At 38.0% G+C, this 27,563-nt stretch overlaps 1 protein-coding gene across 3 annotated transcripts in view; it reads right to left on the bottom strand.

Annotated features, from left to right (window-relative positions):
• Positions 1–27,563, bottom strand: part of LOC150080448 (kielin/chordin-like protein) — a 1,054,752-nt gene that overhangs the window by 845,921 nt on the left and 181,268 nt on the right. The window lies entirely within an intron of this gene.

Below are 27,563 nucleotides of genomic sequence, written 5' to 3'. Positions count from 1 at the left end.
TTAAAAATATACATTTGCAATCATCATTCTTCTCTTTCTTGGTGATTCCTTTTTACTTCTCTGTCTGTCTCTCTCTCTCTCTCTCTCTCTCTCTCAGGGTAACTCAGGAATTTTTTTTTTTTTTTTGGCTGATGCAGCATAGGCCTAGGGCTTCCCTGCACCATATGGATAATAATAATAATAATACTTGAAACGGAAAGGCCCGGGGGGGAAGATGAAGTTACTGTAGAGTTATTAAAATTGGGAGGAAGAGACATAACACAAAAACTGGCAAGGCTCTTCACAAAGTGCATTAGAAAAGGTGTAATGCCTAAGCAGTGGAATAATGCAATCATAGTTTTGCTGCATAAGAAAGGAGATAAATCAGAAATTGGAAATTATAGACCAATTAGCTTGTTATCCCATATCTACAAGTTGTTCACAAGGGTCATTACTAACAGATTAGAAAGAATACTTGATGAGAATCAACCGAAAGCGCAAGCTGGCTTTAGGACAGGATTCTCAACTACGGATCACCTTCACGTAATATCACAGCTAATGGAGAAAGCAAATGAATATAAAACACCATTATGCCTGGCATTTGTGGATTATGAAAAGGCATTTGACTCCATACAGCATAAGGCAATGTTTCGGGCACTGGAAAGACAAGGCATAGATACTCCATATATTATGATTTTGAAGAAAATATACGAGAGTGCTACATCCTTTATTAGACTAGACAAAGACAGTATCAAATTTAAAATCGAGAAAGGAGTTCGACAAGGAGACACAATATCTCCGAAGCTGTTTACTGCTGCCCTTGAGGAAGCTTTCAGAAGATTAGACTGGTCGCAGAAAGGAGTCAATGTGAACGGAGAGTACCTAAACCATTTACGATTTGCAGATGACATTGTGGTCATAAGCCACGATCCCAAAGAATTAGAGGAAAATCTTAATCAGTTATGCACAGTTAGTAAGGATTTTGGACTAAAGATGAATATGGCTAAAACAAAAGTAATGATGAACAAGTATGCCACGGAAAGGGAAATAATGATTGAAGGAGCAGTAATTGAAAAGGTGGAGTCATATACTTATCTGGGACAAGTTATTAGCTGTAATAATGATAAATGGCTGGAAGTCAAGAGAAGAATAAATTTTGGATGGATAGCATTCAGGAAATATAGTCACATACTGAAGAGCAATATCCCAGTTTGTCTGAAACGTAAAATAATGAATCAATGTATACTCCCCACCATGACTTATGGAAGTGAAACTTGGGCACTCACCAAAAGAATGGAAGAGAAGCTAAGAACTACACAGCGAAGAATGGAACGAATTATATTGGGAATCAGACTGTTAGATAAGAAGAGAAACACATGGATTAGACAGCAAACTCAAGTAAAGGACATTCTTATCAAAACTAAAGAACTAAAATGGTCTTGGGCAGGACACATAGCTCGAAGACATGATGACAGATGGACTAAGAAAATAACAGAATGGTACCCAAGAGGAGCTAGAAGAAAACCTGGAAGACAAAGGCGGAGATGGATAGATGAAATTCATGAGTTTTTGAGTAGTAAATGGATGGCCAGTGCTCAAAACAGAAGGAACTGGAAAGTTGCTGGAGAGGCCTTCATCCTGCAGTGGATTGAAAATGGCTGATGATGATGATGATGATAATGTTAACCTATGAGCAGGTGGATCTAAGTCCTACCTAAATTTAAAATATTTGTCAGAATAACATAAGTGTCAATTTTAGTACATGTAGTTCTAAAGTATGGTTTATACTTTCTGTTGCTAGCACATCTGACAGATTCCACTTTTTAAAATTTTTCCAATAATTTTTTTAAAATTTGTAAAAAAAATCAAATCCTCCCAAGTACGTTTGCTTGCTGATATTTTCTAGCTGGTTATAGAGTATTTTCATTTTATTTTGTGTATTTATAATTTTCTTGTTATAATTTCGATATACTGTATAAGGAATTCATATAGTAAAATTTATACTATATATATTAATATATACACTGGTGTTCAAAGAAAGTTCATCACCTAGGAATTTCACATTTATAACCCTTTTTCTGGATGGTATGTTACATTAATGACTAGCATCACAAATAGAAATATAAACAAAAGATATTTATTAATAGTTAATAATAAAGGGAAAGCTAAGTAATATTTTACAGGTGCTCTCAAAATATTCCAAAATCAGCATTTGCAACCTTTATAGAACAGTTCTGGTAAACACGACAATTATGGCTGAAATGTTATCAGAAGCCCTGAATTTGCTTCAGTTTATGATTTTAAATGTAAAACAAAATGAAAAGTTCACCAGGTGCAAACTAATATTTAGTTGAACTGCCTCTGACCCTGATGACAGCAGCACACCGTCGAGGCATTGGCAAGATCAATTTCTGAAAATAATCAACTAATAGTTCATGGTTCCAAACACGAATTATGGCTTCTTGAAATTCATGAAGAGTCTATGGTTTTTTTCTGGCAACTGCAGATGCCAAACGATGCCAACAGTTCTCTATAGGATTCAGGGTTCAGCTGGGCTGTTTCCTGGCCAGTTAAGAGTTGTAATGGACCAGTCTTCCAACCATTACCCCAGGGGGCCCACATCTGGTGAGTATGGGCTTGGCACACCCAGGGTCCTGAGCTGGATATCACCATTCTTCTCTTTCTTGGTGATTCCCTTCTATTTCTGACTCTCTCTCTCTCTCTCTCTCTCTCTCTCTCTCTCAGGGTAATTCAGAAATTTTTTTTGGCTGGTGCAGCATAAGCCTCAGGTTTCCTTGCACCATATGGCTAATGATGCTAATAATAATAATTTTTTTCACCTGTAACAAATGTAAACACATTACTGTCGAACCTCTAATGCAGAAATGAAGCTAAAGTAACTATAGAAGTGTCTACTTACACTTTTTACCCAATGACAGGGAGCAGAGTCATCCTGAAAGATGCAGTTACTTGGCAGGTTCAAATGGTCTTTAATGGTTGGCAGCAATTTGCCTTCCAATATAGTCAGGTATCCATTGGCATTTACGGAACTTTTTATAAACTGCAGGTGACCTACTCTGCAACGTGAAATGCACCCCCCCATATCAGTTTGCTGGTGGGGAATTTCACTGTAGACACCATACAGTCGGGATGCAAATTGTTTGTCTCCTATTAGAGCCATGCAGATTGAATTTTTTCTCATCCGAGAAAATAACTGACTTCCACTGCTCGGGGGTCTATTTGACATGCTCCTTACACCAATTAATCGAGCCTTTTTCATTTTTTGTGTGAGGAGGGCTTCTTCTTAGGACGACGGGCTACAAGTCCATTTTTGAAGAGGCGTCTTTTGACTCTTACTGCTCTTGCTACCACTCCTGTATGCTCTTCCCATTCTCTTTTCAGCTCAGGTGAAGAAGCTTTATGGTTTTTAAAGTATAAGCTCTTCAAAACATGGTCCTGTTTTGGCACAGAGACTCGTTTGTGTCCGGTTCCTTTTTTCCTATCAGCAGAACCAGTATTCTTGACTTTGGAAAGGAATCTACTCACTGTTGACTGATTACAAGACACTCTACAAGCACTATGACGGGAAGAACATCCTTCCTGATGTAAAGCAACAATAGCATTCTTTCTTCATGGTGTCAACTGAACATAACTTGCCATCCTGAAACAAGCAAGGAATGACTGCAACGCTTGCAGAGCATGCTTATATAGCTGAAAGTAATAGCTGATGCAATATTATGTCATTACATGCACGTGTCAATCTTATCTGATGCAATCTTTAAGAAATATTGCCATATACTTAAGTTATTCAGACGACAATTACAATTTTAAGGGGTGATGCACTTAATAATAATATATATATATATATATATATTATTATTATTAAATAATATATAAATATATAATATATAAAAAATAATATATATATATATATTATTTTATATATATATATATAAAATAATACTATTATAGCACGTGAAAATTCTTAACAAACAGGTTTTATTAACTTATATATAATACTACTCTAATTTATTAGCAAGTGGTTTGTTTGTTTGTTTAGTTTTTTTTAGGAGCATTAGCAACTAAGGCCATATTGCTCCGGGATATGTGGTGGTCATTCCCTGACCTTTCCACATCCTCCGCATTTGGTGGTGACGGGCTTGAACCCCGGTCTAATCAAGAAGCGTGTGCTATGCACTGCTGCTCCTTCCCACCTGGCTACGGAGGCACCTATTAGCAAGTGGTGAAGTTATTATTATTATTATTAGCCATATGGTGCAAGGAAGCCTGAGGCTTATGCTGCACCAGCCAAAAGAAAATTTCTGAGTTACCCTGTGTGTGTGTGTGTGTGTGTGTGTGTGTGTGTGTGTGTGTGAGAGAGAGAGAGAGAGAAGTAGAAGGAAATCACCAAGAAAGAGAAGAATGATGATATCCAGCTGAGGACCCTGGGTGTGCCAAGCCCATACTCACCAGATGTGAGCCCCTAGTTTCAGAATTCTTTCCGAACCCCATTCTCACACCATAAATGCTATGGGGGGGATATAAGAACACATATTCACAACATTAAAATTACTACACCAGTGTTATTTTATTATTATATAATATATATTAATATATACAGTATAAAATTTACCTTACGAATAGAAACCACATAACTATCCTTTCCCAATTATATTATAAGAACAAGAAAAGACCTGGAAAATATGCAAATTATTGCAAATTATTGCATAATGCAAACTTTTGCTTGCCTGGCTTCTGTAAATTATTACAGAAGCCAGGCAAGCAAAAGTATCTTGCCTCTTCTAGGCAATTACCATTTGTGCCATCAGATGTTCCATTCTTTAATTCGATTAAGCAATCATAAGTGATTATCATTTTCAAAAAAGTTAACAATCAATTTTTTATAATTAAAACAAAAAAGGGTGTCTTGCAGATGTAATGCAGGTGTCTCTGAAGGTACAATTGACAGCAAATATTATTGGCATTTACCAATAATATTTAATTTTCCGCAAAAGTAGGAACCGCAACGCTTCCGAAAGAAAAGGGGCCACGGCCGGCTCTCAGTTGTGATAAAATTACTTGTAATCTGTATTACTTTTATTCCTACATGCTCAATGATTCCCTGAAACACTGCTTTGGCACTCCCTCAATAAAAAAGGCAAAAAAATAATTTTTAACTTTTTTACTGAGTTCAACAGTGACCGACAAAAAATCCAGAACCAACGACTAAGATGAGTCACATGAGTAGGCATGTACACATATAAAGTGCTTCCGTGGTGCTTTTATTTAAAACTATAGTTTCAATTTTACAAAAAAAAAAAAAAAAAAAAAAAATCACTCATCTATTATAGTGGCAAAATAAAGGTTGAAATTACAAATGGAAAAAAAAAATGCAAACTATTTCTTGCCTAATTTCAAGAATATAGCACTTCTTGCAATATGCACCCATTGGAAGCAATGAAAAGGTACAATCCCCTCTAGAATGGTCATCTTAAGACACACTAATTAATATGGTACCATTTTAATTAGTGTGTTTATTCCCACCCCTACTGCTGTGTTCAACTCGGAAACTGGTTTTCCAATTTAAAACGGGGATCACTCTAACGCTAAATAAAAAGCAACCGGTGGAAGGGCTAGGTCCGTCAATTACTGCTACTCGCAAGGACCGATCGGAAAGGGGTAAAAAAGTAAATTGCAGCCATTATCAACCCACTGCAGGATGGAAGCTTCCTCAACAATTCATGCTGAAGGAAATGGACCATAATCTGCCACGCTGGTCCAGTGCGGGTTGGCAGATCGATCGTATTCAGCAGTGAGGGGCTTGAACCCCGGTCTACTCAAAGAGCATGTGCTACTGCACTCCCGCTCCTGACCACTCGGCTACGAAAGGGGTACCAGATTGTAAATGACTAACCATTTTATCGATATGTGACATCCGCAAAGAGTAAATTTACATAGAGACTGGAACTGCGTTCAGTATATTGCAGCCGTTGTAGTAACGCTAATCACGGGCTTTGCAGCATATATGATATTGTTATTATTCTAATAACAATATCATTACAAATAATAACACAGTTAAAGGATAGACAATACTCACAGGTAAGCAATCCCATAAAAAAAAAAAAAAAAAGAAAAGAAAAAAAAAAAAAACCTATATTACAAAGTACAATGGAAACTCTCAGTAGTAGGGTTTTAATAGTCAATTTTTGTTTGCTGGATGAAAAACCCTAGTTTCCGGGAGGGATCTTTTAGACGAGCGTGTTTCCCGTGGCGGATCTCAGGCGGAAAGTTGTTGAATTACAAGGCAATATAGACGGAGGGCGTAAAACGGAGCGGTTAGCAGGACCGGTAAGCCCTCGTGGGAAGCACAATTGGTAGAATCGCCGTGTTCCTAACACCGGGTGGAAAAGACCTGAGTTCGAATCCCGTCGATGTCAGGAGGAATTTTTCTGGGTATTTTTCACGACGTGGCTAAGTTACTCTGTATCAGGCGATGGTAGCAGTCTTTTCTTCCGGAAACTCAGGTTTTTCGTCCAGCAACACAAAAAATCGACTTCCGAACACACGCAGTCCATATTCGATATACACGGAGGAACATGGCCTATATAGCTAAGGCTCAAAAAAAAAAAAAAAAAAAAAACCCGATAACAATAACCGGTAAATCACACGAGCGATTTCTAGTAATCTGGTCAGTTTTGTCTAGACATCAAAAATGGACACAACCCAGTTTACGGTATATCTGCACCTTGCGTTTATTTAATTAATTAATCAAAAAGACACCACTGCCATTGGTGATTCATCCTATCTTGGCTATCAGGCTGGAACAAGTGTTTTCTTTCTTCTATAGATAAATCATCCCGGTTTTCAGCTCGTCGGTAGTACAGTTGGTAGAATTGCCATCCTCCCCACATTGGTTGGTAAAGACCTGAGTTCGAGTCTTGTCGATGAGCCTTTATGAGCCTTTTTACAACGTGGCTGAGTTAGTCGGTATTTGGCGAGGGCAGAATTTTTTTTTTCTCCCGAAAACTCTGATTTTTCGACCAGCAAACAGAAATCGACCACAGAATATATGCAATTTAAAGACAGTCATGGAGCAATATGGACTTAGTTGCTAATGCTCCTAAAACCCAATAACAACAACAACAACATCCCAGTTTTTATAAATGACTTGAGAAATTTATCTCCACAAAACTTCACTTTACTATTACTGTATTCCTTCGATCTCGCATCGTGCAGTGCTGGATGTTTATCGACTTCACTAATAAAGTTTACAATGTCAAATACATTAAGCAATTTTAAAAACGAAAAAAAAAAAAAAACAAGACAATCCCAACGAATACCGGAGGAGATCTGAATTGGGTCAACCGCTCACATGTGTTCTGCCTCTTGTATGTTGAAAACAAAGAAACGCGTGCTTGGGTCTAACGCGCATTCAGTTGCATTGTATCCGTGGGCCCTCCAAAACCAAACTATTGCATTAGAGTTACCCGGTAAGTTATTACACTGAAAGAACAGAATTCATGAAATACCTGGTTCCTAGGCAATGCGAAGTTATTTGCATCATGGAAATACCTGTGGAACACCGCGAGGTGTTGAGTTCACTAGTTCACTTTTGTGAACCCAACGCCTCGCTGTGTGACTGTCCTTATCCGGGCGAAAGGTGGGCATACCCGTTACTAGGTAGGGTTATTACATGTAATAACTTATTAGATGGCTGTAATATAACAGTTTAGTGTTTTTTGGTTTTTTTTTTGATATTTTTTAGGGACTCGAGCTCAGGTTTCTTCCCCCCCCCTGTGTGGGGAGACCGGCGTTTCTACCAACTGTGTCACCCACAAAGGCCGAACAATCATCTCCAGATGCAATGTATTAGTGGATATAAAACAACCAAGCGGCTCGCCGTAAAACGTCATACACACAGGTGCGCATTGTGTTTTGTAAATCACTATGTTTTTGTTTAATTTTTCTAATAAACATGTTGTTTTTGTTGTCGTTGTGTGTGTTAAGGCATGGAGCATTTCAGGAAGATTAAACCATGCAATCCTCTTCAGGACCAACTAAGTTCATCATAGTGGAAAAAAAAAAGTTCATATACAGTTAGCAGACACCCCCTGAAAATTGACTATTTGTCCAGGGGCACATTTACACAAGCGCTGGATAGAAACCCTATCAAAGAGAAGCTTAAAAAAAAAAGTTCTTCCCATCGAGATTCGAACATACAGCGTGGAAGTACAAAAGTATACTCGGATTTGTTTGCTGTAATTTAAGTATTTTTCAGTTAACTTTTTTTCTGGACGAAAATTACTTTGACATGCAGAACCAGATACAAATTCCTAGTATAGCATACGAAGTCATTCGGTTTTTTATATTGAGAGCTACACTGTGCTGCCACTTTATTAGGGACACGTACCTAGTAGCTGTTCGTTATTTGGGTTTTAAGAGCATTAGCAACTAAGGCCATATTGCTCCGGGAATATGCGGTGGTTATTCCCTGACCTTTCCGCATCCTCCGTATTTGGTGGTTACGGGCTCGAACCCTGGTCTAATCAAGAAGCATGTTTTACGCACTGCTGCTCCTTCCCACCTGGCTACAGAGGCGCCATACCTAGTAACGTGTTGAGCCTCCTTTAGCCTTCAAAACAGCCTGAATTCGCCTAGGTATGGATTGAACAAGATGCTGTAAACGTTGTGCAGGAATGGAGTACCATGCAGATATGAGTGTGTCACGCAATTCCGTGAGATTTGATGGAGGTGTAGGTTTGCAGCGAACAGCCTTTTCCAGCTCATCCTAAAGATGTTCAATAGGATTGAGATTCGGAGACTGAGCGGGCCACTGCAGCAAAGAAAGTCATTGTTATGTTCCTGGAGCCATTCCATAGTGATTCGGGATTTTTGCACCGGCCCATTACTCTGCTGGAAGTAACCATCTGACTGAGGATAAACTGTCAACATGAACGGATGTACTTGGTCAGCAACGATGTTTAGGTACGATGCGGCATTCAGACGTGAATCTATGGGTAACAATGGAGCCAACGTGTGCCAATAAAACATTCCCCACACCATAACACTGCCCCCACCACCATGCACAGTAGTCGTCAGACATGATAGGTCCATGGATTCATGTTGTTTTCGCAAAATTCCATCAACGTGATGCACCAGGAACTTCGAATCGTCCGACCAAGCAACTGTTTTCCAATCGTCGATAGTCTAGTGCTGGTGTTGCTGTGCCCACAGGAGGAGTGCTCTCTTGTTCTTCATTGATAACAAAGGTGCGCGACGTGGCCGTCGGCTGTTGTAGCCGATTCGCGATAAAGTGCGACTAGTGGTCCGTTGCGATATTTTGTTCTGCACACCAAGGTTGTATTCTGACCTGATCTGCCACATTGTGGCCCGTCTGTTTGCTTACACAATTCTAGCCATTCTACTCTAACCTCTCTCATCAACAAGCGATTTTCTTCCACAGGAGTGCCGTTGAGAGGATGTTTTCTGTTCGTTGCACCATTCTCGATACACCCTTGGAACTGTGGTGCCTGAAAAGTTCAGGAGAACTGCCGTTTCAGAGATACTTTGTCCAGCACGTCTTGCACCTACTACCATGCCACGTTCGAAGTCCGTTAGATCACCCCTTTTCCCCATTCTTGATACGGTTTGTACACTTAACTGATACTAGAGAGGTTGATATGCTGCATTTATATCCACAACTGTGGTCATGTGACTTGCAACGTTGTGGGACAAACCATTTGTGTGCACAGCAGGGGTGTACCTAATAAAGTGGCAGCACAGTGTATACGGCATAGTCCAATTACTGATGGGGTGCTATAATTCAGTGGTCAATGAGTGGAGTGTGGGAATCAGTACGACTGTTCCCTCCACAGCCTGAGTAAATTTTAAAAAAATGCTTTTTTTTAGGATATTGAGTTGTATAGTAACTATTCGCGTTGTATGTATGAGTGTAAAAGCTGGTTGAAATTACAGATATATTCAAGATTGTATTGACAATGGCATACACAATCACATCATATTCCCTCACTCCCCAGAAAGTAGTCCTCAACCTCAGCATCATACACGCAGTCCATCAACAACGTATACACAGCAGTATGTTGCTCGAGAGTTACACAATGAACCGGAGGGTTTTTAATAAAAACAACAACAACAAAAAAAAAAAAAAAAAAATTGGAAAAAAATTTTGGACGTCACGTACGAAGGTACAGAAAGATCGTAGTTCTGTTTCTTAAAATTTTGCATTTAAATTCCTGCCGTAGTTAAGTTACTTAGGAAAAAAAAAAAAAAAAAAAAACAGGGGTCAAGCGGGGAAGATTTTTTGTAATTCAGTGAAGAATAGCAAATTCTCCTGCTTATCATTCTTACCAAAGCAAAAGTAGTTAAAAACACATTTTGTAAGTAAATTTTGCTTTATTCTCCTTAATGAAGAACACCGCGTCTCTTCAAAGTGAAAGCCCAAGATATAATATTTGAGAAAACGTAATTGGAATGCAAATTTCTTATTCGTAACAAGGGCCACCTGCGCAGTGCTCATTAAATTCTTGGCTTAGCCTGCCAGAGGCAATCAAGCAAATGATGGTATAGGTCAGGTTAGACTTTGCACGTCATCATCTGCAAAATGTCTCTATTTTGCATTGGCAATTCTCGAGTGTAATTAAGTCGAAGTGGTAAACGACAGCCACTTAATGAACATTATTAACATTTAATGTATTCGTTGTAAGCTCCGTTTAGATGGCAGGTGATGGGAACCGCTATAAACTCTCACACTGAAATGGGGGTTACATCAGAAAGTGTTCTGAGGATTAGTTTAGAAATTACTAATACAATTTATATATTTTTTTATTAACCTCATTCTTAATTTTTACATGTTACTGAATTGTTATTTTAGTTATTGGAGTATAACAAATGTAAAAATTTCCCCTTACTTATTGAATAAAAATAAATCGAGATTTCTAGAATTTTTAAACAATCAACAAATACTAGTTCAAAATTGTAGGGTGGTGCTTCGATATGCTTATACAGTAATTGTACTTTAAAATTAATCACAATATTCTCGAGATGGTATCTTTCGTGGGAAGAAAAAAGCATTTCAAAATATTTCGCTATTATTTTAATTTATTTATTATATTTCTTAAACGTAACCACAAACTGGAGTGCAAAAATGTTTTAAACAATTGCGCCAAACTAGTTACAAATCCCAGATAAGTCAAGACAGAATACTGCGTAAAAGAAAATTAACTTGTTGATGAAAAGGCAAAGTAAATAAATAAAAATTTTCTGTTTTTATATTCCAAGACAACCACATCCTCAAAGGAATTCACAGATAGAGAGAATAAATGAAACGACATCGTATTAGTCACAGGAATGGGCAGGGCCACTCGGCTATGGCGACCTTGTGATTTCAAACTTCTACACTGACAATTTATAAGTCGATTTGCAATTCTGCTCATATAGGGTGTTACTCAAACGTATCTTTAAAAGGCCGTCCTGCGGCGCATCATCATCAGCCATTTTCAATCCACTGCAGGATGAAGGCCTCTCTAGCAACTTTTCAGTTCCTTCCTTCTGTTTTGTGCAATGGCCATCCATTTACTACCCACAAACTCATGAATTTCATCTGTCCATCTCCGTTGTTCTCTTCCAGGTTTTCTTATAGCTCCTCTTGGGTACCATTCTATTATTTTCTTAGTCCATCTGTCATCATGTCTTCGAGCTATGTGTCCTGCCCAAGACCATTTTACTTCTTTAGTTTTGATAAGAATGTTCTTTACTTGAGTTTGCAGCATAATCCACGTGTTTCTCTTCTTATCTAACAGTCTGATTCCCAATATGATTTGTTCCATTCTTCGCTGTGTAGTTCTCAGCTTCTCTTTCATTCTTTGGGTGAGTGCCCACGTTTCACTTCCATAAGTCATGGTGGGGAGTATACATTGGTTCATTATTTTACGTTTCAGACAAACTGGGATATTGCTCTTCAGTATGTGGCTATATTTCCTGAATGCTATCCATCCAAAATTTATTCTTCTCTTGACTTCCAGCCATTTATCATTATTACAGCTAATAACTTGTCCCAGATAAGTACATGACTCCACCTTTTCAATTACTGCTCCTTCAATCATTATTTCCCTTTCCGTGGCATACTTGTTCATCATTACTTTTGTTTTAGCCATATTCATCTTTAGTCCAAAATCCTTACTAACTGTGCATAACTGATTAAGATTTTCCTCTAATTCTTTGGGATCGTGGCTTATAACCACAATGTCATCTGCAAATCGTAAATGGTTTAGGTACTCTCCGTTCACATTGACTCCTTTCTGCGACCAGTCTAATCTTCTGAAAGCTTCCTCAAGGGCAACAATAAACAGCTTCGGAGATATCGTGTCTCCTTGTCGAACTCCTTTCTCAATTTTAAATTTTCTACTGTCTTTGTCTAGTCTAATAAAGGAGGTAGCATTCTCATATATTTTCTTCAAAAAAAAATCAAAATCATAATATATGTGTTATCTATGCCTTGTCTTTCCAGTGCCCGAAACATTGCCTTATGCTGTATAGAGTCAAATGCCTTTTCATAATCCACGAAAAAAATTTGTAGGTGGTAGATGACTTTCATCAACCGGTGAAATACTACCACTTTGCTTATTGGAGGCTTGAAGTGGTGAAACCCATGTTTAGTCTCTAGAGCGAAGTTTCCGGCACCCCCCTCCCCCAATACTTCTCCTTCAACCCATGCACGGTACTAAGTACTATAGGTTTTGATACCTTTCGTGTTTGGGGTTTTCATAAAAAAAAAAAAAAAAAAAATGCCAGGCATAATGGTGTTCTATATTCATTTGCTTTCTCCATTAGCTGTGATATTACTGAAGGTGATCCATAGTTGAGAATCCTGTCCTAAAGCCAGCTTGCTCTTTCGGTTGATTCTCATCAAGTGGGTCAATTCTCATCAATTCCACAATTCCAAGTGAGTCAGTTCTCACCTGCGGCGCATACCCTTGTCCAAAGATTCTACCATGCACTACTAAGAGTAATTCTGGACTCTGCATCTATTTTGATTTTTGCTGTACGAGTATTATACCTATAAGTTCACTTTTTTTTTTCTCCTCGTGATGACCTTTGAAGGAAGGCTTGATCGTCCTGAACATATTCTCGACGATCACGATACACATCGATGATCTGTTGCTTGTAGCATAAATTTCGTCGTTATCCGTTGTATGTTTAATTTTTGGCACCAAGTCGTACATAGCCAGATGCAAGATTTGGCAAAGTAGCTCACTAACATAAGCGTTTCATTTGAACTGGGTAGGGGTGGAAATGGCTTTTCAAAACTGGGTGGACACTTTATTCGTATAGTTCTAGGAAGAAGAGAGAGAAGAGAGCAGTTAACGAATTAAACTGCCTATAAAATTTCTCTCCACTGTAGGAGGGAAGCTCATGTGCCTCCTCTCATTTCGGCTGCATGCCTTTTGAATGCGGCCGTGGATGTTTTCAACTTTGGACGTTTTGAATCTGTTCAATGGACGTCAACGTATTTTAGATTTTCTCAAACTCGAAAGTTAGAATTCTATCCATTGTGTGCATCGTCAAATCTCATCTTCCGTTTTTGAGTTTTGTACTCTAATTTCGTACTCTTAATAACAGAACTGTAAATTCGCTATTATTTCAAATTCATCATCACAGTAGAACACACAGAAATGATAAAGCAGAAATGTAGCTGTCTTCCTACGACTCCTTTAACATATTACAAGTAACTCACAGCAAGGACTGTTTACCTGGAGTATGGGCTTAATTGTGAGACAATGCCCAATTTGATTTTTTCGAGCAATGAATTTAGGTGACAACAATAGTCACAAAACATTGTTTCAGTTCTTGAAACGAAGCTGAACTATTTCAGAAACAGATGGAAAATGTTAAAAGTTAAACTTTAGAATACGGGGAACAATCCCATGGATCTTCACCCAGTGATTGCTCTCATGGGCAGCTAATCACTACGATTTTCTGTTGGAATGAATGGCGTTTTTCTTACAGCGGTCAGAAATACAGTGCACAGGACGGTGAACTATGGTTTTTTTTTTAATAAACTAATATTCGGCAAGTGAAAAAATATTATGTTGGCTTACACCAATAATTCGGAATGGATTCCGAATTATGCAGTTAGCATTAGTAGAAGCATACGATGCAAAAAAGCAAGCTTATGCAGCATCAGCCAAAAAAAAAAAAACCTTCCCACCCATTTCAGCCCTTTATTCGTCCCAAAAGCCTGTCCAGCTCAGCCTTAAATTTATTTTCCGCTATGGAAGTATACATGTGAATAGGCTTTTTCACGTAGATATAAAGTAAATCTTAAGTTCCGTTCAAGAATAACCGATGTGCACTTACATGTTGTAATGCGAATTGGCATTTAAAATGCCAATTTTAAATTTGGATTAATTCTCTAAATTCCAAAGATTAATTCTCGTGTGGAGCAAAGGCTGCCCTCACATCACAATAAGGTAAGTTTAAACTATTTTTATTGTAATGTTCAGTTTTATATTGGTTATGGCAGAGATATTTGAATGCACCGGCCCTAGTAGCATATTCTCCCCCCACCACCCGACCCGACTATAAGCTGAGCATCCCTGCAGTAAAAATACTCATCTCGATCTTACTCGGAAATGCATAAACACTGAAACAAGCTAAATGAGTGAAGCTGCCACCAAACTATTCACAAAGTTATACACTATCATCATCCAGCGGCAGTACACCATAGCAAGGGGAGTCTGGATAATTTGGGATAGCATTTTGTAGTAGATCAACTGGTGTACATGAGCATCTATGCATTGTTCTAACATGGTATGGAGCATTCTGACCTTGCGTCGCTCATTGCGATTATATTGCACGACACCAAGCATGCTTTAGTAACGCTTCATGGGTTTTGACAAAGAAGCACTGTGCGGTTCATTGTGGTGGAGGGTGGCACGATCAGGCTGATCACAGGTAGAGAACAGTGATCCTGAACCTCCACCAAAATATGAAATCATGGTTATGGGGACAGTTTTAGAAGACAAGAGAAGTATTCTGAAGGGTTATACAAGGTCTCTCAATGGTCACATAACCAACAGATGACCAATATCTGGGATTAACTACCAAACAACATCCTCTCTTCCAAATTTGTAGCTATTCCAGGATGATGGAACATATCCTACCGAACTGTATATCGTGGGCTGCAAGAGAGAAGTCCGTATCTAAGACAATCTATGATTTCTGCCCCACTTACCTCATAGCAGCAAAGCATCCATCTTTAACATTTCAATCAGAACCAAGAGTAGTGGTCCAGTTAGAGACGGCCGCAGAAGTGAGACCAGAGTTCGAACTATAGGCAGTAAATCTAATATCAACCATATTTAGCAGTATTATGACAGAGGCCATCAAGCCATCAACGTATATAAATAATTTATCTTATCCTAATGATGTTTTAAAAATAAGTAAAATTAGCAAAAGTATTTAATTAATTAGATGTTTTAGACATTTTTCATATACGAAAACATGGTTTTCGTATATGAAAAAAGAGAAATATGCCGAAGAATATAACAGACTACTGTGCCAATCAAACATAAATTAATCACAATCTCTAGACAGCACACAGCAGCGCCAACGTACACTTCTTAAATTTACTTAAAAATTCCTTTTGCATTTTTAAAATATACACTATTCCTGCTTACAATGTATTATCTGCTATAACATTAAAAATAAAGAAGGTGCACAATAATTTTTTTATTGAAACATTTAAATGGAACATAAAATGTGCCACAATTTCTACAGACATTAATTTAGTGTAAATCAATCAGTCATCAGTATAATCAGGAATGGGCCTGTAGTTTAAGAATTAAATTCTAAATAGTCGATAATACTATCTAGTTTTCCTATGTTTGGGCAGGTAAGGCAAAGGACAATGGATTCAAAATGCACAACTGCTTGCACTCGTAACTAAACAGTTCCTTCTTTGATGGAATAAAAGAGCTTTCCAGTCTTGGGATTTAATATTGAATTTCATCTTACTTATTGAAGAAAAGTCGTACATTAGAGAATATCATCCTTATACCTTATCCTTATATTTTTGAGAGCTAGGTCTGGCAAAAGTGCAAGACCTAGCTCTCAAAAATTTACAATTTTAAGTTTCCTAGATGTTCAGGTCTGCATTGGTCAAAAACTCTGACATTAGCGATGGCATCAAGAATATATCAGATTACATGCACGTCATAAGCCATCCAAAATTTCAAATCTTTGACACCGGGGCCATTTTATTACTCTGTCAATGTTAGTGTTATTATTCTGTCAACGTTAGTATACACGCGGCTACTGGTAACTCATACATAATCCTTCCTTTAGAGAGTTTCCTTCACCTCTCACCGCATCAGATTACACTGTCGGCACTGAAAATTTTCACATCAGTTACCATGTGGTCAATAATTGTAATTTTGAGACAACTGCACCAATCAGTCACATTGTTCAAACGTAAATAATTCGAAAAGTTTGAGAGATGTGACAGATTTGAGTGGCCTTCATTAAAAATAATAAAGAAAGCAGATACGCCAATGACATCATCAATCAGCCATTTTTATGATCGTCAAAGACGTCAATTTTTCAACCTTTATGCGTTTTTCATTGATCCAGTAAAGTCATCTGTTTTCTATAACTGTAATTTTAATATGCTTTACTGAAAGACGATAAGTCTGTGAGAGTTTGAGAAAGCACCCCCCCCCCCTTATTGGGCGTTCATGTTGTATGGCATAGTTAAGAAGAAATGAGAAAAGTAGCGAACATAATGAAGAGACGAATGACAGATGAAAGAGAACTTATAATCAGCTTCAGGAAGTTGTTTTAGAAGAGTCCACTGTGTGCTATGGTGTTTTAATGCACGAGCCTGAACATCTAGGAAACAAGATTCGAAGACAAGATTCGAAGCTACATTTTTTTGGAGATGACTGCGATTGTCGCAACTATGCTAATCAGTAGTACCTTCAGGAACCCATTGACACGATCATATTATAATTAACCGATTGTAAATAAATGTAATTGGATAAATGATTTGGTTCAGGGTGATGTAGAATTTGCGCAACCCAAAAGTGAAAGAACTAATTTCTCTAATTTTCGTAATTACAGGCAATTTTTGCAAAACTATATCGGTGGCAACACTCAGTGTAACAATATTATATTAGTGGCATCACTGTTGGTGTACCTTAGAACCACTGCAACAGTGGCTATACGGTTACACAAACTCGCTAATTTGTTCGTGACGAAGCCATCATGGCATATATTTCCTGTTTGCTTATAGTCTAACAAAAAAATTGTTCAGAATCGTCTGAGAACTTATCCATATGAGTGATTGGATCCAAAAACTTTGCTGCAAGGGATGCAACTGCACCGGAATCCTGAGCTCATGGTGGGAGGAGAGGGGGGTCCAAGGGAAAAGCCATAAGACCTTGTGGGCCAATAAAGAAATGTTACATCAGAGTCTAAACTGATGATGGTATGCCACTGGAAAGGACTGTGAAATAAAAATGTATACAAAGACGAAAACGAACATGAAATTTTTGTTTGCCTCAGTAAAAATCTTGATAGTTATTAAGGCCTATAATCGAACATCTGTTAAAAGCCTTTAATATATAATGATAGTGGCTGCTGCCGCTACTACCAAAAGAATTCTAGAACTCTCAGAGAAGACAAATTGATCACAGATCTTTCCATATTTTTTTCAGGGGGAGGAAGAACACATTAAAAAGTGACTTTTCACGTTTTGCAGGAAGGCCGCATTTTCTTGTTTGCGTCCAGTCGCTGAAAGTTCTAAACAGACCCTGATTGAGCATACAGTTCGGCCTAACTAAGAGTTTTAAAAGTTTTTAGATTTATTAATACACAGTATATATAAGATAACTAAATAAATTTCCGTTTAAACTTCGTCGCAATTGCTTCATAAGCATTACTATAATTATATAGAATTATCAAGTTAAAGGATTTAGAATAAATGCTTTAACTTGATATAAGAAAGAATAATTTAAACAATTATTTTAGGTTTTCTACTGTGTTATGTTTGTTTTTCGATCGAATATTACAAGATATACTTGAATTTTATGTCCTGCATTAATATACTTAAAGTAAACTTAAGTTTATTTAGAGTTTTCTTAAGTCACGTTTCCTGTATAACTTGAACTAAATAAAACAATATTTCAGTTAACAAATAAAGACTTGCTTGACAAACATAATTTATTTTGTCACAATTTTATCCACCTAACAGACCTTTTTCCCTAAGCTTTTCTGGTTGAACTACTTCATTAAAAGAGAACAGGCACAATTGACAAGAGAACTTAATCGATAACACGTGGAAATTTTAATGGATTTTATATCTCCCCTGCATCTGGAATATCTTTATGCAGAACTGACAAAAATGTCAAATGAATTTCTACAGTTAAAGAAAATTATATCCAAAAATGAAAATCCGGTGATGGAGTTTTGATTAAGTATGATAAGTATGACAGAACTGAAATAAGAAAAGTAGTTAAGCAGGGACATTAAATACAGCTGTAGTCAATCTCTTGGCATTTTCTTTTCTTTTATTTCTTGCCTTTGGGGTATTGTGAATGACATTTCAAAGTAGTTTCTTAAGAAAAGGAAAAGACTAAGTGAGGCCTGGCCAGCGATCACCAGAGTAGACACATATGTTTTTGCAGGTAATTAATTTTAAAAAAAGAGGACAGAGATAGTAAGTATAGGCTATTTTTATTATATAGAAAAGATTGGCACACCCAGGGTCCTGAGCTGGATATCATCATTCTTCTCTCTCTTGGTGATTTCCTTCTTCTTCTCTCTCTCTCTCTCTGGGTCACAGGGTAAATCAAATTTTTTTTGGCTGGTGCAGCATAAACCTCAGGCTTCTTCAGGACGAAAACAGGCGGGCGGCGGCGGCGGCGGTATTATGGTTTGGGAAATGTTTTCATGGACATCACTGGGTTCCCTCATCCCCATTGAACATATCCTCACCGTTTTTAAACAGGAAATTTTAAACTCTGGCAACACTTTGTCACTTTGGAAAATTTACTGGGACCAAAGCACAACTGTTAGGATAACACATTGCCTGATCCGTGATGTTTCTTTTGCGACAAGCAAGACAACTCTTTCTTAGTTTTATTCAACCATGTTTACAACATATATTATTGCTGTACACGGATCATTAAAAGTTAAGTTAGCTCAATTGGATACAGAGGATGATCCAAGATGCTCGTGTCGTTCTGACGAAACTTGGCTGCATGTTTTATTTATATGTCCCTGATATGAACACATCAGATCTAATCTATTCAATATAATACCAGATTAACTGAAGATTCAAGTAGCCTCAGTGCCGTACAAAAATTTGCAAAAAGACTGAAAATAAGAAATTTAAATTCTTGAAGCGGCTAAGTTTTTGATCTCATTTTCTTTGAAGACATTGTGTATTTAGAAATCCTGGTTATTTGAAATAGGATGATTCAAGACATAAGTGATTCCTGGGTATCTAATTGGTTATGACCAATAAATATGTACATAACTTGTTTTTAAAAAATTATTTTTCACCCGCAAGTATTACACTTTCTCTTGTGGGTGAATCTTCATGCTTGAATTGCAAGGACAGAGTACAAATATAAAGTTTTTTTTCCTCTCTTCGGTACACAGGATTTTTAATTCACTGGTTTAGCATTACCTATGAAGGTACGGGAAGTTGTCCGTAGCTTTAGAAAAGTCGTTTGGTTAGCTCTGCAAGGGGGTGGCAAAAAAAAGTTCTGATAACAGTGTATATAAAAGGTATTAACAAATTATAGAATAAATAATCTTGATCGCTTCATGTCTTATAAAATAACATGAAAAAATTGTCAATGTTTATGCAGTTTCTATAATTAAGTTTTTTCATGTTGGTAGGTTGAAGAAGAATTCCAAGCAAATCGAGCATCTCTCAGTGATTCAATTTTTGACCAAAGAGGGCAGAAATGCTAGAGAAATCCCTAAAAGAATGACCATAGTGTTTTGGGAAGTATCTGTTTCCTATGAAAGCATTTTAACAATAATACATGATACATGATCATTTTCGAATGTTCAAAGTTTGTGCAAAACGGATTCTTAGAAACTTTTCCATTGATGACAAACATCGGGGGAAGAGTCGTCAAAAGATAATTAAAAATTAATTCTTGCTAATCCAGATAGATTTTTATGATCCTGAATCCAAATTAGAAAGCATGTATGGAATCACAAGGATCTACAACGCCTAAAGGCCCTCATAGGTAGCAGAGTTAGTAGGATCGCCGTCCCCCGTCCCACAAGTTCTAGCCTCGTCGATGACGTGAGGAATTTTTATGGGCCTTTTTCACAACGTAGCCGAGTTAGTCAGTCTCAGGCGAGGGTAGCATGGTTTTTTTCTCCTGGAAACCCGGGTTCTTCGTCCAGAAAAATTGTTTTACTTCTCTGCAATATTTATTTGATACATATAATAAACGGTAATCGGATGACTTTTTCGTAGTAAGTAAGTAGAGTACAGAGGAGGAATACAGTCTCCCTCCCCTTCCATCTATAATTTCGTTTAGTGCCCTAAGCATTAAGCAGTTTGTCCTTTCTATTTTTGTGACAAACTGCTCTTGTAATGATTAAAGTAATGGGCAAAGACATTTTTCACAAACTGACAAAAAATCTTTTGCCACGGCAATACTAAATCACCAGAGAATCGTAAGTTTTCCGTTTTACTTCAGTTTGAAAGTCCAGCTTCAGTCATTATTCATTTCTGACCAAACGAACAAAAAAGAGCTTTTCGGAAAATAGCTTTATCAATAGCAAGGATAATGAATGAAGAACAAAACTATTATGAATCTATATCCGGCATTGTGAAATTTAAACTTAATAATGCGCACACAGACTATAAGAAAGTAATTCATACCCCTTTTAAACTTTATTTTCCTTATGCGAAATTTCAAGCTTAACTAACTGAGTGTAGAAATATAAGGTTGGTTGTATCAAATGGCTCTGGTCATGGCCTTTATAAATAGCCTAGACCCTGTTTCAAATGAATAAGCTTGTCCAAGATTTTTAACCCACTGCTGTTTTAGTGCGGTTTAGGAGCATAGCGACTAAAGTCATACTGCTCCGCGTATACAGTGTGTAAATTGCACGTGTTCTGTGGTCCATTTTCTGTTTGCTGGACAGAAAACCTGAGTTTCCGAGAGGGAAAAACTGTTACCCTCGCTTGAGACCGACTAACTTGGTCACTTTGTGAAAAAAGCCCATAAAAATCCCTCACGTCATCGACGGGACTCCAACTCAGACCTTTTCCACCTGGTGTGTGTATGTGTGAGCTAAAGCAATTTAGCCTCAGTATACCTTCTGTAATTTTATGTATTTTTTGCTTTTTGCCGGACGTTCTACCCGAGTTCCCTGAAGAAAAACCCATGAAACCCTCGTTTGAGACCGACAAAGTCAGCTACGTTATGCCCATAAAAGTTCCTCGCATTATTATTATTATTATTTTTTTTTTTTTTTTTTTATTATTATTAGCCATATGGTGCAAGGAAGCCTGAGGCTTATGCTGCACATGCCAAAAAAAAAAAAAAAAAAAAATTTCTGAGCTACCTTCTGAGAGAGAGAGAGAAGAATGATGATATCCACCTGAGGACCGGGGTTAGGACCTAAATCTACCAAAAGTCAATTAGCATTGGGAAAACCTTACCCATCTGTCAGTTTCCTGAAATAAATTCCAAAGAACACCTATGAGAGGTGTTCTATGGAATTCTGTACCAGCGCTTACAACAAAGGTTTCTGTCACAATTAAACCTGCATTAATTTGCGGCATTCCGTGGAGATGATGGTGTCAGATTCCTGTAGGCAGTGGCGAGATTACCACATAAAACCACCGGAATCCTTGACTATCGGATGTAGATAGTCTACAAAGTATGTTTCTTCGGCTGCCATGAAATGGATGATGGACGACCTGTCAGAATATATCCCATTCTGCCACTGTTCAACGATTCATGGCCTCTGCGCTCAGCACACTGGACCTGCTGAGACATTGGATATTGTTGTTGTTGGCATTGAGCTTAACGACACAAGGGCTACTGAGGCCAAATGCATTGGATGACGATATGAGCAGTTTGTGCACAGCAACCCACCAGCTTTGTGCAACTTCCTTATGGCCGTTTTTATGGAGACAAGTTGCATACAACTCACGCTGAATTCTCCACCCATTTGGTCTGCCGTTAACATGTTCCTCCTCCTCCTATAAACTTGGGTCATTCGTCCAGCAAGACAAGCCGATCACACGATGTGCCTAATTTATAGATATACCCATGTCTGACGGCCTTCGTTCTCCAGCTCTAATTCTTAACATCAAGTTTCAAATACAAATTGGCAAAGTCACTGAATCACCTCTTCCCATACTGCACACGACACATGATATCCTTATATCTATGAAAGTAATATTGCATCCCTTCTTCAATTTCAAATTATTATTTTTATGCAATATTCCAAAATACTCTAACGTCACATATATCATTACAATATTTTGGCATATTGCAGAAAAATAATAATTACCATCACAAAGTTTCATCAACCTTTTTTTTTAACGCTTCTGATTATTAACTTTACAGTTTTTGTATAAAATTTTTGCCCTAATTGGCTAGTCCTGTTCAAGAGACCCGAGTGCAAGAAATAATGTTGGGGCTATTCGGTCCTCGTTGTCGAGACTGAGGAAGGGGGTCTTGTTTTTTATTTGAGGCCTGTTTTCAATCTAAAGTCAAGATGCATTGCATTCACTGCACTCCGTCTCCTTTCCTAAGGATCAGGCATGAGAATGAATACAAGATGTTTATAATTTAAGGTCTACTGCTCAAGGGCCTCTGCATAATTCGAAATAATTGTGAGATACTCTATTCAAATCTGACTCCTGCAAGTTTCAAGAGAATGAAGAATAAACTTACTACTTCACAAAGGATGGATCAGAATAGATGGTATTCTCGTTTCCTGCAATATGCGTATCACATGACTAGAAATCTTTTTTTTTTTTTTTTTTTTTTGAATCAGCAAGAGTACGAATGTCCGCCTCTTAGACCTGATCCATCAGCTACGTAGTTCACAGCCACAAAGATTTAAATGGGCAACGAAGCGACAAATCCTGATCAACTGTCATCTTATGCGCAGAAGTGCAGTCTTGCATATGAACCACTATAAGATGAGGTTAATAGTTCACATAAATCTTTTCGACCACGGATCCCTTCTGGAGGAGGGGAGGAGGGGTCATGCTATTAATTAAGAAACACATAAAGTCCAAGGAAGTGAAGCCAGTCGACATCGATGGACAGGGCAGCGTCGAGTCAGTTTGGTGTGACATAAGCATAGGGAAATCAAAATTGAGAGTAGGAGTGTGCTATAGGCCTAATGACTCTGATGAGTATAATAAGATATTGTACAGGGAAATAGAGTGGGCCAGTAAATCAGAGAGTCTTATAATGGGGGACTTTAATTTCCCAGATATTGACTGGAATTTGTGGGTTGGTCACTCGCACACTAGCAAGGCTTTTGTGGATTTATTGGATGATTGTTTTCTACATCAGCATGTTCGTGAGGCAACAAGAGGGAGCAATACTCTTGATCTGATTATCAGTAGTGATTCTTCATGCATTAAGAACCTGCAGATAAAAGAACCACTAGGTGGCAGTGATCACAGTGTGTTGAAGTGGGATTTACTCAAGGAGGTAACTACCATCAGAGGTAAAGGGAAGGGTTTTTGTTTTCGTAAAGGCGACTATGATGGTCTGAGACAGTATTTAAATTCTATACAGTGGGACCAACTGATGATGTTACCAACAGCAAACTCAAAATGGGAAGCATTCAAGGAACTAATCTTGGAGGCTACCAGGCTTTACATACCAACTAAGAAATATTGTTCAAGGTTTAGGCCAAAATGGATGTCAGATGAACTGATGAGGCATGTGGCAGAGAAGAAAAATGCATGGGATACATACAAATTAATGGGTGACATGGAAGCCTATGATAGATATAAGTTGGTCTGTAACCAAGTCACAAAGGAGATTAGGCAGGCAAAGGCAGACTATGAAAAATCCTTGGCAAAGGATGCAAAGAAAAACAGAAAAGAGTTCTTTACATACTTGAACTCGAAAAGGAAAGGGATGAATCAGATTGGTCCACTGGATATTGATGGTTCAACAGTTGAGGATCCTGCTCAGGTGGCTAACAATCTAAACGAGTATTTTGCATCTACATTCACGCATGAAGAGTTATTCAGGAAGGAGAATGATGTAGGTAAAGTAAACATTGGCAGTGAGCTGGATGATTTTGTAATAACTGAGAGGAAAGTGGAGGAGAGATTGTTGAGGATAAACATAAAAAAGGCACCTGGGGTGGATGGGATCTATCCAGTTATATTAAAGGAGGCAGCAAAGGAAGTAAGCAAACCCTTAGCCATAATTATGAGAGCTTCCTTGGACTCAGGGAGGTACCTATGGACTGGAGATGTGCAAATGTGACCCCAATTCACAAAGGAGGTTCAAAGGCTGACACAAGTAATTATAGACCTGTTAGTTTAACTTCTGTTCCAGGTAAATTAATGGAGGCACTGGTTAAAGAAGCACTGCAGGATCATCTAGACAAGAATTCAGTTATAGCTCAGACGCAGCATGGTTTTGTTAAGGGCAGGTCTTGCCTGACCAATTTGATTGGATACTATGATGTAGTCACAAAAGAACTGGATGCAGGGAATAACTTTGATATTATATATTTGGATCTTAGAAAGGCTTTTGATACTGTTGCACATGGAAGACTGCTGCACAAATTGGAGCAGTGTGGCATTGGAGGCAAATTGCTGCTATGGATAAGGGGATGGTTGAGAGGCAGAAGACAGAGAGTGGTAATCAATGGACACTGCTCAACGTGGACTAATGTTATTAGTGGAGTTCCTCAAGGTTCAGTGTTGGGTCCGTTGTTGTTTTCGGTGTTTATGAATGATATTGATGATGGGATATCAAGTTTAATGTCCAAGTTTGCAGATGATACAAAGGTTGGCAGGGTCGTTAAGGACAATACTGACGCTATGCTGCTGCAACAGGATCTGGACAGGTTGAACAGATGGGCTGAGAGGTGGCAAATGAGGTTTAACATCGACAAATGTAAAGTGCTGCATATGGGAAACAGTAACCCCAGAGCAACGTATCAACTCTGCGGTACTACACTGACAGTGGTGGAGAATGAAAAGGACCTGGGGGTAATTGTGCAGGCAGATATGAAGTTCTCTGAGCAGTGCAGACGAGCTGCAAGAGTAGCTCATGGTGTCTTGTCAATGATATACAGGAATTTTTCTAGCAGGGATAAGGAGGTGATTATTCCCTTGTATAAGGCAATGGTAAGGCCACACCTAGAGTACTGTATACAGGTCTGGAGGCCTCATTTCAAGAAGGATGTAGAGCTGCTGGAACGGGTACAGAGAAGGGCAACAAGATTAGTAAATGGAACAAAGGGTTGCCCTTACGAAGAAAGGCTTAAGTTTTGCAAATTACAGAGTCTGGAGACTAGGCACCGGCGAGGTGATCTGATAGAGGTGTATAAGGCTTTGAATGGTTTGAGCATGCTCAATGCCAATGGGATTCTTCATCTTTCTCAGAATAATCACCTCAGAGGGCATAAATTCAAATTGAGGAAGGACGGATGTCGGATAGATGTGCGGAAATTTGCCTTTGGCCAGCGGGTGGTTGGTTGGTGGAACCGACTTCCATCACTGGTTGTTGAAGTTGATAGCCTAAACAAATTTAAAGCTCAACTGGACAGGTATTTCGAACGAACGGAGGGGTGAAATGGGAGTGGTTTTTTTTTTTTTTTTTTTGTTTTTTTTTGGCTGATGCTGAATAAGCTTGCTTTCTTGCATCATATGCCTCTGCTAATGCTAATGCTAATGCTAATGATTCCTAGCTTTACCAATGTAAGCCCTAAACAATCATTTTGTTTCGTTGTCCTCAATTATAAAACATTGTTATCCATACACAAATAAGCCTACTTTCAAAATGCTGCCGTTTCACGTTACAAAATATGCAAATTTAAAAAAAAATAAAAATCTGTCCGTCTCGGTATGTACGCAGTCTGTTTGACACACAATTGCTCATATCCCGGCTTCTAGAAGTGATCAAGATAAAACTTTGCAACAGATCGTGTCTCAGAATCAGGGTGATGGGAAGGAATGTATATTTTTGCTGTGGCGCACATAATACGGAAAAAGTCCATCTTGTCGTGCACTCCCAGGGGTCTGGGGACCACACTTTGTGTACTATAGGTGCTATAAGTGCTGTTTGGTTGACTTTTTTCATAATAAAAATAGTGAGTATCGAACTCTTTCATACTTCTTCACTTTCAGGGAATGTAAGAAAATATCTGACGTCCAGATCTAACACTTATAGGTATTCACTTCTTTCTTTAAATTAAAACTAGCAATTACCAGCAGTTATGTACAGTGGACTAGTATTAGTAACAATGAAGAATTTTTCTTATCCCTTCATCTCCAGAGGAATTGGAAAATGTAAAATTAGAGTGGTCACTCTATTCTTTTCTCTTGTACAATTCACTGCAATTGTTTGATTACCTAAAATTCGGCAATCGTTTTTCGCTCCCTGACGTTGCTGGAATATAGGATTGGAAACACCCTTTGATGAATACAATTCGACTGTCACTTTGGTTTAGAGAAACGTCAAAACATGAGAATTTAAATTATGGGCCCTCCTAACAAGCAGAAATGAAAAATAAAATATTGGAATTCAGACTGATCACACAAATGAAATAAGGGGAAAATAACTCTTTTTTTTTTGTTTTTTTTTTTTCTCAATTAACTTTCCTAGTGTCATAAGCACTTAAAGATTTTAAAAAGTGCATGAAATATCAACTGAGTTAATTCTGGCTACTGAAGAGGTAGGAGATGGAGTTCTTTATAGAACAAAAAATTACCTGTTTCTTTTTTATTAGGAACACAGGACTGGATACTATCTATCTATCTATCTCTTCATACTGCAATGCGAATGAAGAATGTTTCTGAACATAAAAAGTCAAATTAATGATATAAACGGAAATAATAATAAAGAATTTATATATTTAGGTTCTCTTTGTGGGGTAGGGATGATTTAAATAATATGCGGAGGCTGAATTGATAGAAAGTAATCATCGACCATTTGATTTGATTTGGTAGTTGTTGGCGCATCGGCTTCTGTGGCCATATTGCACCTCCCAAGGTTTTTGCAGTACTTTGATCCAAGCCCGAGGCGAGAATCGAACCCGCGACCTTTGGGTTGCCGGGCAGGTACTTTACCCACTCGGCTAGCCCGGTCGGCCAATCATCGACCAAGAAAAAAATTTGGAAAGATAAAACTATCCAACTGAACTGAGATCTAGACTTTTGGACAGTATATTAATTCTTTTAGCCATTTATACCCTAGAAAGCTGGCCTTTAAAGAAGGTACCGTGTATTTCGGCATATAATTCGATCTCTTTTGCCTTAAATTTTATGCTTAATCATATATTCACCGTATAAGTTGGTCTTCAGCCCC

This window comes from Mastigoproctus giganteus, chromosome 9, assembly GCF_048544385.1.
Source record: "Mastigoproctus giganteus isolate SK-2022 chromosome 9, ASM4854438v1, whole genome shotgun sequence".
Taxonomy (NCBI): domain Eukaryota; kingdom Metazoa; phylum Arthropoda; class Arachnida; order Uropygi; family Thelyphonidae; genus Mastigoproctus; species Mastigoproctus giganteus.
Note: the sequence above shows the minus strand (reverse complement) of the source record. Positions and strands in the feature narration are given on the sequence as shown.